Genomic DNA, 13810 nt, shown 5'->3' with positions numbered 1-13810 from the left:
GTGGTTGTTATGTAACAGGGGTAGGTCCTCTTTTGTTGTTGTTCATGTGGAAGGTGCCTTATTCAACTGTTGTTTTCCTGATAGTTGAGCGTATCCAGAGTTGTCATCCATAATAGTGACTTAACATTTGTATACATTTGTATACACTCTTTCCAAATGTGCAAAGCACATCACATGTTATCTTGGTGCTGTCTTGACAGCAAGCCTATACAGTGTTCTCCTGTAGCACATGTGATGATAGAGGTATGACAGAGGCAAGAACTGGAAGTCCTGATTTGCTACTTAGAGCTCAATGCTATGCATATCTACTTAGAAGTAAGTCCCATTATAGTCAATAGGGCTTACTCCCAGGTAAGTGTGAATAGGATTGCAGCCTTTGTCTCTTAACCACCAGTTATCTAGCAGGGTGCAGCTTTGTCTTCAGAGTCTATAGAAATTAACCCCTTAAGGAGTGTGTGTGTGTGTGTGTGTGTGTGTGTGTGTGTGTGTGTGTGTGTGGTTGCATCTTTATTGCACATATGGACAAATACATATTTGGCTAGTGTTATCTACCAACCTTGGCAGGGATTATCAATAGCTGCTCTACTGACTAGAAAAAGGGTGAGCATAAGGTTGCATGCAGTGAATCTACTGAATGATTTTGGATAATCATCAAAACTGTGCTCCGAGTTCTGACCCAAGGATGCCCTTTTCACTTGAACCCAAACTGCCCCCATAACCATTCACTATATGCTTTGTCTGAAAATTTACTTGCCCCCTTTTCCTAGTGAAAATCTTGCAGTCTTGTCTATTGCCCAGAAAGTTTGGCCCTTGTATTCCTAGGAGGAAAATTCCACATCGCAGCGGCAAAGACTGCTGGAAAATGCTTTTTTCTGTTCACCAAAGATGCCAATTTTACCCAATTGTAACAGGGCTGTGGGGATGGTACACAAAGTCTCCAACTCTGACCCCACCCAAAATTTCTCCTGACTTGACTCCACAGTCCTGGTTGATAAACTTAATAATTCCACAGCCCATCTTCCTAGAGCAGTGTTGTTGAGGGGAAGCGGCAAAGGCAACTACACAACCCCCAGGATTGTGCCACTGCAAGGGACAAGTGTTTATTTTTACACGTGGCTAAAACCAATGCCAGCCTCTGAGGGGTGCAGGGAGTTCCACGGCGCCCTCTGCAGGGCTCCCCAAGCCTCTAAATGTCTCAAAAGTTGTGATTGAAACCCACTTCCGCTTTCACAATCGAAAATAATGACTTTCCTTAGCTAGATGCATTTTGACTTTCAATGCCAAATGTCTACCCATTGACCTTGTCTCGTTCTTTCTGTTTCGTTTTTCCTACCTTGAATATTCCAGTCTGTCTGTGCCATTTGGATTGTCCCATGTTTAACGTAGTCCCAGGGACTCTCGTGGATTGCAAGCTTAGGGAGCTTCATTACTGGTCTTTCATACACCTGGAAATGACCTTTCGTGCTGGTTTCCCTAATGAACATGGTTGTGCACTGCATACTAAAGTGCCGTAGTTTGGAAATGCCAAAGGGAGGGTCTCAGATTTGTGATTCTGCCTGGTGTAGCCCTGGTTTTATTTAGATCAGGGGTGTCCAAAGTTTTTGGCAGGAGGGCCACATCGTCTCTCTGACACTGTGTTGGGGGGGCGGTGGAAAAAAGAATTAATTTACATTTAAATTTGAATAAATTTACATAAGTTTACATAAATGAATATATTAAAGATGAACTTATATGAATGAATGAAGGACTTGCAATAGCTCAAGGCCTATAAAAGGCCTTGCACAAAGCAAGGCTGGTCTTTCCTTTGCTGCTGCTACTGCATCACAGACATGAAACAAAAGCAGTGGAGGGAGCCCTCATTCCACAGCTCACGCGAGAGGTCGATCCGTCGCCCTCACGCTGAGAGTAGTTGCGTCAGGCCAATGTGGGCTCCAACAAATCTCCAGAGGGCCAGAGGCTCATTGGAGATGGGGGCTCCCTGAGGGCCGCATTGAGAGGCCTTGAGGGCTGCAAGTGGCCCCAGGGCCGGGGTTTGGGCACCCCTGATTTAGATGCTATTGTGTTAAGCTTGATAGGCGTATGGATTGTTGAGAGAGAGCCAGGAAGAAAGGGAAAAGGTAGATAGGGTTTAAGTTTCAGGAGAGGAGGCTGCGTGGATCTGTGGTGAAAGACAGTGGTCTCATCTCGGCAATATCAACATTTAGGTTCCATTCTGGTGATTCTTGGTTACCGAACAGACAAGATAATATATTCTGTTACAGGAGCCATAGCTAGAAGTGGAGTGCTGGGATGATGATATGATCTGGGTTTTGCAGGGACCTCATTTTCTATTGCAAACGCAGTCACTTATCTGGTGCGTCTGACCTCAGGTAAATTACTTGCATTTTCTGTTTCATTTCCTTTAGGTTGAAAATGAGAATAATGGCATGAATCTGCCTTGTAAAGACAGAGGTTTATGGAGGGGTTGCATTTCACCTGAAATCCCAATGCAAGGATGAATGCCTCCGCCCCCTATGATCTGCTTGTTGATAGAAGTGATGTATCATCACTGGGGAGGGGCTGTGGCTCAGTGGGGAGAGCACCAGCTTTGCATGCAGAAAGTCCCAGTTCCCGTCCCTGACATTACCAGGTAAAGCAAAGGAAAGACCCCTACCTTCAGCTTTGGAGCATTGCTGCCCATCAGGGTTGACAGTATCTGAGCTAGATGATTCAAGGCTCTGGCCCAGCAGAAATCAGGTTCATATGTCGATGGAAGGTGCTGGTGTTAGCCTTTTTAAAGCATCCTGAAATTAGAACGAGTGGTTAACATCTGTTGCCCTTTGCATATATATTATTTCATTTCATTTATTATTCAATTTATCAGCTGCCTTTTGCAGTAGCTCCAGGAATGCTAATAGGAGAGCGTCCTAAGTTTCTTTTCCTCTGGAGCATTGGCTCTCAACCTTTTTAGTGTCAGGACCCACTTTTTAGATAATCTGTCAGGACCCACCAGAAGTGATGTCATTAACCTGGAAGTGATGCCATGGCCAGAAGCGACATCATCAATTTAGGATGCAATCAGCCAAATTCCCATTACACGGTGCACTTGTGCTATTATTTTGCTTAGCTCATAATTCAAGCATTCCAGTTTGGAAGTCAAAGCAGAACGCAGATTTGGATCCTTCTCCAACCACACAGCCCTCCCCCTTTCCAGCATCCCATCTTCTTACTTATTCAGGGCAAAGCATCAAACCTCTCTCCCACCTGGAGCCCATCCCGCCCAGCAGCTCTGAATCCTGTATTTTCAGCTCTGTGTTTTCAATAGTGGCTGAGCTAGGTGCTAGGCAGCCCACCTTGAAATTGGCTCACAACCCACATAGTGGGTCCAGATCCACAGTTTGAGAAACACTGCTCTGGAGCCAGGGTTCCTTCCTCCAAAGCAAACAAGTCTGGATGCTGCTCTTTATAAAAAATCGCAGTGTCCACATCCAAAACAGCAGATAAAAAAGCAGTAAAGAACAGTATTCAGTTTCTATAGAGGCCTCACTTCGGTCGGTTGTCTGTTTAAAAGCATAAAAGTACATAAGAACATAAGAACAGCCCCACTGGATCAGGCCATAGGCCCATCTAGTCCAGCTTCCTGTATCTCACAGCGGCCCACCAAATGCCCCAGGGAGCACACCAGATAACAAGAGACCTGCATCCTGGTGCCCTCCCTTGCATCTGGCATTCTTTCATAGCCCATTTCTAAAATCAGGAGGTTGCACATACACATCATGGCGTTTCAAAGCTTTCTTCAGGATAGCCAGGGACATCACAAAGTCCCTCTCCACAAACTCTTGCAGAGAATTCTAGAACCTGGGGGCCAACATAAAAAAGGCCCTTTTTTATGCGCACACCTGTCAAATCTCGGTCTCAACAAGTGTGCAGAGCAGAGCTCATCCAGATGATCTCAGAGGCCCGGCAGAACCTCCTGACAGCTCATGATAAATTATTGCTATTTATAAAATTAGAAGCAACACACTTCTTTGTTCCGTATTAAAACCAGAGGCTCTCTTTGTTCTTATGCGCAACAGAGCCTGTGCCTGTGTGTTCTGCCCTATGCGCTTCCTCCTCCTTGGATGGAAGCACATCACAGGGTTTCAACTCACGCTGAGATGCAACCGGCAGCCTTTTTTTTGTAAGCCTAGCAATTCCGCTGCCCCAGGTGTGATTGAATTGTTCTAGGTGTGTTCAGTGCACTTTGAAATACAGACTGAGTGGAAGGAATGTGGGTCAGAATCCCACAGAGACACAGCAAGCAACCACCTCTGTAGGTGGGCACCTTTCGCTGCCAGGTACTTTTCATTATTTATTTCCTTCCGCACACTTGCATCACTTTTGTGGCTCACAGTTTAGGAATTACTGGAGGAATTAAGCTAGAAGGGGCAATGGTATGATTCACCACAAGGCAAATCCCCATGTCTTTCAGAGTTGTGCTCATCAGTGGAATGACAATGAAGTAGACCTGGGAAAGTCTCAACTCCCACATACCCTGTACTTCAGCCATCGAACATTCTTTCCACTGGTATTGTTTTCATCCTGAGTTTTGTATCTGTTGCTTGACTTAAATATTAACTTCAGTGCTGGGGGAATTTATTACTAATAATAACGAGGCAATATCTCCCGCTTGTACCGGTGTTTGTGGTTTGAGTGCCTGTTATTTAAAACGGCAGTAATGAGCCAGGAGTGTTGTAGCTGGGAGTGAGATGTACAAAGATGTACTATTTGATCTTTCATTGATTCAGGAGCACATTCTACCTGCTTGTGTTTTTTTTTTTTTTTTGCTGCAGCCTTCAATGCTCAGCACACAAAGCAACCCAGACTGAATTCTGAAACAATTAGATCTTCATGAATTCTGAGGATGCTGCTTCCTACATCATTAACCAGCCTGACCCTTTTAAAAACCTTACTGTGACAGTGTGTTCAGGGGAGGGCAGAAAAACAGTGATAGGCCTGGAAGCCTAGTTTTTTTAAAAGAGTCATTAAAAGAACTTGGTTTGTTTAGGCTGGAAGACTTAAGAGGGGATACGACAGCCATCTTTAAATACCTGAAAGGCTGTCATGCAGAAGAAAGGGAGAACTTGCACTCTGTGGCTCCTAAAGGAAGGATTAGCACCAATGGGTTGAAACTACAGAGAAGTAGATGGAACAAACACAGCAAGCCAGTTAGTAACTATGTGGCACTTACTGAAGTTTTACTGTCTCCCTCCATTGGCAGTTTTCATTGGTTTCTAGAAAGGGGTGATCATCCCATTCCCCCTTGATCACCCCTTCGGTTGCAGTTGCAGCCAAGATTTTCAGTAGCAAACAACTGCTGTTGTTGGTTGGCAACCTTCAGTCTCGAAAGACTATGGTATAAGCCTACAGCACCCGGTATTCCCAGGCGGTCTCCCATCCAAGTACTAACCAGGCCTGACCCTGCTTAGCTTCCGAGATCAGACGAGATCGGGCATCTGCAGGATAACAGTTGCTGTCAAACCACTGCTGAAGCACCAAATAAATCATTGGGGAGTCTGCCCAGGACCCCTCCCAACCAGGTACCAGCACTGAATGACAGTAGACTTTGTGGAGAACTCTGTAATTGTAAAACTTTCACGGCCTCATATTAGCGATTACAGTTTGAGAGCCAGGGCTCATTACGTGTCTTTCTACAAACTCAATTTTCCATAGAATCATTGAGTTGGAAGGTGACTCACAAGGTCATCTAGTCCAAGCCCCAGTCTGTAGCAGGAAATCCTCCCAGAGCATCTCCAGCGGGTACCTGGTGAGCCTCTGCTTGAAGATCTCCAGTGGGGGGATAATCCACTGCCTCCCTCAGTAATCTGTTCTACTGCTGAACCATCTTGACTGTCAAGAATTTCTTACAGATGCCAACCAGAATCTTCCCTCTTGTAGTTAGTAGCAATTTGATCTACTTCTACTCTCAGAAGCAATTGTTATATTTTATTATCAATTGCATTTATTACTTTTATATCCATTTTTTTTTACCATGGTGAGCCTCAAGGTGGGCCCTGCTTATTCAGGCGGTGATGAGCACCCGTGGCAGCTTAGCTTCAGCAAGGTAGCCGCATCATCGCATGTCCTCTGACCATGCCCTGGAAATTCTCCAGGTGCTTCTGAGAAGGATGCTCATTTACATGTATGTCTGCCTCTTCTGCTGCATCTTCAGAAGGGTACTCTGGAGAGGAGTTGCTATGGCAACCAGGAAGTGGTTGGAAGCAGAGTGGTACGCACCTGACCGGCCAGGAGAGTGGCTGAGCACAGCATCTGGGCCTGATGGAGCAAGGGCTGCTGGGATTTTGGCAGCAGCGGGCAAGTGGCAGCAGATGAGGACTGTCAAACAGTGCTGATGCTTCATTAGCCACGGCGCCACACAGCAGCTGCGAGGAAACGAGCAGTGCCTTCAGTCTTACTTTAGTCTCATTTGCAAAAATTGAAGTCATGCCCCCCCCCATATGTACATGCAGGCCCTTGCTCACTTAATATACCAATATTCATCTTTATGTTCTGCTGTTCCTCTCATTTTCTTCTTCCCCCACACATCTCAACTTGCACTATTTATCTCTGTTTTAAAAAATATTTAATAATAATCCAGATAATACATCAATTGAAAGGCAATTAATTGGCAAAAGTACAAGAACGCTTCTATAATAAATCAATTTAAAGACAATTAGACTCAAAGACTTATATAATAATTGCATAATGAATGGATGTGTTCTTTAAAAGAATCGCAAGCCCCATCTCATTTAAATAATGTTTATCCAACTAAATTATTTTTTTCTCCATGATGATTCTTCCAATACTGCATAAATTCCTGGATAATATGTCTTAATATATTTCACTCTTTGTTCTAAGGCAGTAGGTTGCCATAAGTAAGCCTTTGACAGATCAGTACCTCTTTAGCCACTGCTGGGCTAATATAGAAATATATATTAATCTAGAAATCATTTCCAGTTCTTTCTCTTTTTGGTCCAGACATCAAATGCCCTGTTCATAGGAGAAGCTACTGACATGAAATCTGTTTGCCTGCTAAGCATGCTATATGCCAGTGATTCCCAAACTGTGGGTCGGAGAACCCACTGGTGGGTTGCAACCTGATTTTTGGTGGGTAGCCAAAGGGTGATGGAAAGATCAGATAACTAATTGCTTCAAGTTGTGAGGCTATTCAAAAATCAGATACTGAAGCAGGTAATTACCCTGCAAAGAGCTCAGCTCCTTCAGTTTGCAAGCATGTGTAAATATAGTGAGATCAATGTTTGAGGGTCTTTTTCTAGTTATTACTTATACATAAATAAATAGAACATTATTTCTTTCTAGGTCTCCTTTTTTAAAAGTCTGGTAAACCTAGGTGGGTCCCGATAGAATGTTGTTTAAAAAAGTGAGTCCTGGTGCTAGAAAGTTTGGGAACCAGTGTTGTAGGCATTGCAGTACCTCAAAAATAGCACGATCGAATAATTTTGCTGTATGTGATACACTGGGTGGAGTTTAGAGATGATATGTGAGAGATCTCAGGTTCATTTATCTTCTCAGTCGAGCTGTTCCCCAGATAGCCTTGAGGAAATTGCTGTAGACGTCTGCCGAATTTTCAGGGTACAAAATACTGATGGTTGCAGGACCCGCTCAAGACCACCTTGATGTCTGATGTCTGAAGTGGAAGACCGAATGCTGTTCCCTCCCTTAGCTGATGATGTTCCAGCCTCTGTTCTATCCAATTTCCCTGCTCAGCACTCTCCTCCCCTTCACAGTTCCTGGTCCTCTCAATCCCCCTCTTTGCTTTCCAGTCTGGGGAAGTGGAGAAGCAGTGGAAGCAAGTAGTCAGACAGAGATGGGTGCTGTGCTGCCCAATGCTCATGGAACTGTCAAAATTCGCATGTGATGACTAACATGCATGTAATATAATGGTTGGCAACCTTCAGTCTCAAAAGACTATGGTATAAGCCTACAGCACCTGGTATTCCCAGGTGGCCTCCCATCCAAGTGCTAACCAGGCCTGACCCTGCTTAGCTTCCAAGATCAGGCATGTGCAGGGTAACAGTTGCTGTTGGGTAACATTTGCTATATTACAGGGTAACAGTTGCTATATTACAGTTGTAATATAAAGTGCAAAATGAAAGAATCTTCTGAAACATGCTGTCTTTCAAACCCAAGTTTTGCTCCCTCCTGTCTGTTTTCGGCCCCTACAAATTTATTTGTAATGCAGCTCCGTTGTTTTCACGTGTGATACAAAAGGGCCCTCATCATTCCAGATTTGTCTTGTGTGAGTTATCACAGGATTAGCAGGCTGGAAATCTTTTTCTGAGTTTTCTTTCAGGTGCCAGTCCCTTGAGACCTCTGCTTTCTCAGTACACAATTCTTCTGTTCTAGTTCAAGGAATTGGATCCTTATCCAGTAGCCAAATTGAATTTGTTCAGGCAAGGTTAAAAGCCATTTGATACACTTTTAGATTAGGGGAAGGCAGCCCTGCATATATCTCTTTCTCATCCTTTGTTCTAACTGCTGCAATGGATGGTCCACCGAAAAGCTTTTTTATTTTTATTTTTATTTTTTTTTAAGTTACTGACTGGCTTCTCCATGAATACTAATTGGTATTAATGGAGGTTAGTAAACAAAAGGATGGAAACTAAATTGCTCCCCAGTGCAAACCTCTAAGATTGTTGTAAAAATGAGGTACAGAGAGGGATTTGTATGTTTTGGGCTAGTAAAGAAACACTCCGAATGTAGCCAGGGGCTGAGGGGAGCATGTGACATCTGTATCCTCATTTGGCTGAGTGAAATGGTAGTTAGGGCACTACTATGCATTGGTTTCTTATCCCCTGGGGGCTGGGGATAAGGATAGGCCCTCAGTTTGGCTGTACTTGTCGTAAGAGGCGACTAAACAGCCACCGGGTAGATGGGGCTCCTCAGCCTGGGAAGGCAGCTCATCCGAGAGAAGGAAAACTCTGATCCCAAACCTCCACTGCCTTGTGGCTACATCCAGTTATGGAAAAGGCTTCAGGAGTCAACCTCAAGGCAAAATCAGGAGCCGGAGTCCCTGAGGCAGTTCATGGCTGAACACAGTCACGTTCTGGCAACTCCTGCAACGCCGCTGGAACCAACCGTATTGGCCTCTGCCTTTCCATTGGACCATTTCAGCGACATGGAGAGGGGGGATTTGCTGCATGGGTAACAGCCTATCCTCCATACCTACTTTACCCAGGCTTCGCACTCTGGAGAGGACACTCTGTTCCAGAACCACCATTCAGAGCGTGACACCATAGTCTTTCGAGACTGAAGGATGCCAACAACATGCATTGGTTTGGTAAGCACAACAGCTGTGGATACACTTTTTACTCTCTTAAAAGTAGAGATCTGTAACATTTCCCCAAATGCAATCACATACACTGGAAGCATCAATATATTAAAAATAAAATGCACATTGAAATGACTGGGGATCCACCTTAAATTGGTTCACGATCCTCCTAGTGGGTCCTGACCCACAGTTTGAGGAAACACTGCCCTACTTTCATAGCAAAGGAGGAAGAGAAGTATTCTTGAACTGCATCATCATTAAGTTGGAAGATGATTGCACTTCGGAGAGGGGAAGTTGTAGAGATTCGAGTGTTAATTCTTGTGTTGAAGGGGTTCTGTTATACTTGAACAATTTTATAAGAAAGACTACGTAAGCTCAGCACTGAAGGTTGTTGAAAACTACTGGTGCAGAATATCCCATAATCATCTCAAACAAGAGTTTCCCTCACCCAGATAAGTCAGGCTAAACAGACAAAAGACACCCCTGTGGAAGAGTGTTGAGGATATTGGATATTGTTCAGGATATTGGATATTGTTTGTTCTTTCAAAAAAACTAGGAAACCATCAAATGATTATAGTGACATTGTTAATTCAGGGAATAGAAGAGAGTTCTGAAGTCCTGGATTTCATTTTCATTTCAGCAAGTACAGTATAGGTTTTCCACTAACATTACAGATGCAGAAAAAATGCTCTTCAATGTTTGGCACAAGTGCTCTGATTTGGAAGACAATTAACCTCTTTCGATATCATTGTGTAAAGAGGGGCATCCCAAGATTTCTCAGTAATTACTTCTGATTAAAGTCCCCTAATTGTCAGTATGGGAGACCCCCATATCCGCAAATCCCATATCTGTGAAACCAGTTATCCACAATTGTCAGTACGGGGGGAAGGCATTTCCACGGATTCAGTTATCTACAAATTCCATATCTGCAAATCCACGGATGCCTGCAGTGTGGGTTCGGAGGGCCCCTCGTGAGCCCCCTGCGTGTGTCCCCTCCGGAGCTCTGCTCCCTTCACCCCCAGAGGGGCTTCTGAGTTCAGCAGAGGCCGTGGGCAAATTGGGCTCAGTCTGAGCTCAGCCGCTTGAATCACATAACTTCTGGTTTCACAGATAAACTGGAAGTCATGTTTTTAATGCATTAAAAGCATCACTTCCGGTTTCTCCATGAATCTGGAAGTCACATAATTTGGGCTATAAAGCTCATTCTGAGACTGGCAGAGGCCATGACTGGCCTCCGGAGTGGGGGGCTAGACTGCGGGGATGGGCGTTCGTCCGTATCTGTGCGTTTCAGCCATTCGTAGGGGTTCTGGAACAGAACCACGCAGATAAGCGGGGTTGCCTGCATTTCTTTTTCTTCACTTGTCACTTATAGCCACCCATCTATAACAGGGCTCTCCAGACACTGGTCCAGGGGCCGAATTTGTTGCCCTTCCACATGAATAGTACTTACTGCTCTACCAGGGAGCTTGTGCAAAGGTACATGCGCTCCCTTTTTTGCCATGCCCAGCCGCTTCTGGCTTCCGGCACCCCAGCAGACTTTGCACCTGGATTTCTGGGCAGAAGCAGCTGAATGTGGCAAAGAAATGGAGGCAAACTTAGGTGCTTTGCAGAGGCTCCTTGGTGGAACGTTAAGCACCGTCTGTGCCAGGGAAACCTCTGCCGACACACAACAGCCTCCACTTTGGAAGCTGTTGATCTATAGGACTTGCAAGAGGGATCTGAAGGCCTTAGGAGTGGACCTCAACAGGTGGGAAACCCTGGCCTCTGAGCGGCCCGCTTGGAGGCAGGCTGTGCAGCATGGCCTTTCCCAGTTTGAAGAGACACTTGGCCAATAGCCTGAGGCTAAGAGGCAAAGAAGGAAGGCCCATAGCCAGGGAGACAGACCAGGGACAGGCTGCACTTGCTCCCAGTGTGGAAGGGATTGTCACTCCCGAATTGGCCTTTTCAGCCACACTAGACGCTGTTTCAGAACCGCCTTTCAGAGCACAATACCAGTCTTCCGAGACTGAAGGTTGCAAAAAAAAAAAAAAAAAAAAAAGATCTATAAGAAACTGAATGAGCAGTTCCTTGATTCCTTTTTTTTTCATTCATGATTTGCCTTTAAAAAACAACAACAAAACTCCTCCTTACTAATACCTCTAATTCACAGCTGTCTGTAAAGGCCTACCAACCTGAATAGGCATTGCTTTTCACCTGCTGCTTTCCATCTTGCTTCCAGCTTTTTCATAGTAGAGGCATGCATGCAACAGGCCAAGGATCAGTCTGTCAGGTGAGATTAGAGGCTGGAGACCTGCAGTAGGCACAGTTACAGCAGCCAAAGGGAAATCTGAATGGCATGGTTGGTGGCCGTTCCAACGGTAGATAAGCTGCAGAGAATGGAACGCACAATTCAGGTATGTGCAAGGATAGAAATATAAATGGTGGCTGGAGGAAAAAAAAAAAAAAAGAGGCTACATTGTAAAGAAGGCAGATTGCTTTTAATTCAATTCTTTGCCTGTTTTTAATGGCCCTGGTCAATACATGCATGCATGTGAAGTGGAGCACAGATTTGTTTGCTCTGCCAATCAACATTCCACTACAATTCAGCATGACCAAGAAACAGAACCAGCTGCATGGTGAAGATGCATGGCTATGCAGGTAGAATCTATTTGGATTTTCATCTGCTAGAGTCTCCAGCTCAGGGACATGTTTAGTTCTCACACCACTGGTGGTTTCACTGCATGCATCAGTTTCTCTCTCTCTCTCTCTCTCTCTCTCTCTCTCTCTCATATAAAAGTCAAACCAGGTTGGAAAGTACATCAGTACTGTGGTGGTTGTTGATTATATTTAAACACCTGCATAGGGAGAATCTGGATTGGAATCTGTAGCTTCCAGGAATTGGTTGTCCGATAGGCTCAGGCTGTTAACCGGCAAGGCAATAATCATGTACATTTCCAGCCCATTCTGGGTCCAAAAAGGCACTTGACCGAGTTAAATGAGACCTTCTCTTCGGTGCCAAGTTACTTGGCACCAGCAATCCAGGACATTTCCACCTTGGTGTTTCTTTGCTACTCTGTTGTTTCAATCTCCAGTCTCTGGATGTTAAAGATGGCTCACGCCTTACTTGGAAATGCTACTTCCATAAGTCTCTCCAGATCAGTCTCAAAACAGAACTGTGTCATCCTTGACCTTTCAGAAGCACAATAGGAGCTTAATTAAAAGCAGAACCTGGCAGACAGTTAATTCTGATGAGATTGTCAGCTCCCCTGGTGTTGTAGGGAACGGAGGCCCTTCAGTCCTCAAAAATTGGTACTGCTGTAATATAAGGATCTTTGGGCTTAAGAATGACATTTTTTTTTCTTTGCAGGGTCTGGCTTTTGTTATGTAGGCCTATTGTTCAAATCAATTACTTAAAAGAAACAATTTTTTTCTTTAAGAACAGGAAGCAACCAGTCAGTTAAACAAATACTAAGCACCAAAGACAGGTGCTTGGATGTCCTGACCTGCATATGATATAACAGCTAGCACAAGGGAAGAAAATCTGTATTTGCAAATCATGCTGTTTTTATTATTTTGATTTTGCAAATTCAGGTAATTAAATACAAATTACTATTGCCTACCACTTGTGGTAACACACAGTGCAGCAATAAGAGAGAATATAAAACCCTGCACTGGGCCATTTCTGATACGGTTTACATGCACGCTTGTAGAAGTGTGCGGGCACCCTGGGAGAGAACACGTCACAGGATCTCAACACTTGGGAAGCAGAAGCTGGGTTGAAACAATACATTGTGCTCAGGAGTGACTGGGAAGGGACTGGACTCAGTGATTGAAAAACTCATGTTCTAGCAGTTGCTACGTCGAATGAATGGGAGGGTGGCAGTTCTGCAACTTGGGTTGAGCAAAGTGAAGGCACAACATGTTTGCTTCAGAGACTGTAGAAAAAGGGAGAATGAAGGCACCCTAAGAGTTCTTGGAAGCTCCACTTGCCATTTCAACCATCAACAGGCTTGGAACACGCTGGCTTGGGAGCATGTTCAGCAATTCATTGCTCAACTGGAAGGGTGAAAACTCTACAGTAGTACAAGTAGCTTGAACAGCAAGGTAGGAACTTGCAGTCCATGCACCACTTTGTGGCCAACAGGCAGAATTGCAACTGGTTGGATCAGAAGGAAGGAAAATCAAAGCAAGTACAGTTACACTGGGTGGATTTTTCTATGCCGTTTTTTGTCAGTTGCTAGATCAGAATTGCATCAAATGTCATGTCACTGCGATCACAGACTGCACTTCAGTCCGGGACACCTGCTCTTACACCAGTAGGCCAGAGCGGGTCTGGTCCTATCCACCAGGCAACAGGAAAGAAGTCAAAGCCCGGTCTGTACCAAGATTAGGTCTTCTAGCCGCTCAGACCAGTAAGCACATATCACCCAGAATTTTTTTACAGAGGTCACCAATTTTCTGGGTTGGATGTGCTCACTGGTCTAGGAAGACCTAATCTTGGTGCCAAGCTGGCTTGGTCTT

General features: G+C 44.6%; 1 pseudogene; it reads right to left on the bottom strand.

The window, feature by feature from the left end:
- Positions 1–5379: 5379 nt before the first annotated feature.
- LOC136662991 (5S ribosomal RNA) lies at positions 5380–5499 on the bottom strand (annotated as a pseudogene).
- Positions 5500–13810: the final 8311 nt, after the last annotated feature.

This window comes from Tiliqua scincoides, chromosome 11 (genome assembly GCF_035046505.1).
Source record: "Tiliqua scincoides isolate rTilSci1 chromosome 11, rTilSci1.hap2, whole genome shotgun sequence".
Lineage (NCBI taxonomy): Eukaryota > Metazoa > Chordata > Lepidosauria > Squamata > Scincidae > Tiliqua > Tiliqua scincoides.
Note: the sequence above shows the minus strand (reverse complement) of the source record. Positions and strands in the feature narration are given on the sequence as shown.